The sequence below is a fragment of the Arachis duranensis genome, chromosome 10 (assembly GCF_000817695.3).
Source record: "Arachis duranensis cultivar V14167 chromosome 10, aradu.V14167.gnm2.J7QH, whole genome shotgun sequence".
NCBI lineage: Eukaryota > Viridiplantae > Streptophyta > Magnoliopsida > Fabales > Fabaceae > Arachis > Arachis duranensis.
The window spans coordinates 16,920,688-16,921,030 of NC_029781.3; positions in this window are offsets into that span (position 1 = coordinate 16,920,688).

A 343-nucleotide genomic window follows, 5' to 3' on the forward strand; every position below is an offset into this window, starting at 1 on the left:
GGAGTGGTGGCTGGGTGAAGAGGATTAGGGTTAGAAAGGTGATTGGGTGAAGGAGGTGGTGTAGTAGTGAAGATAAGGGATTTTGCAGGTAAGAGATAGTGTGGGGGCAAAGAATATGAAGATGGTTCTGTTGTTGTTAATGATGGTGAAGTCCTTTTTTTGGGTTGAAAATTCGAAGAAGCAGAAGAGAGAAAAAAAAGCAAAACATAGAAGGAAAGCGAGAGAAAGAGAAAGAGGAAGAAGTTGGCAGAGTTGACGGATTATGGCGGCAGCGACGAGCTCAGAAAATGGAAGGAGAGAGAGGATGAGTTAGTGGTGGTGGTGGCAGCAGTGGTGGGAAAAA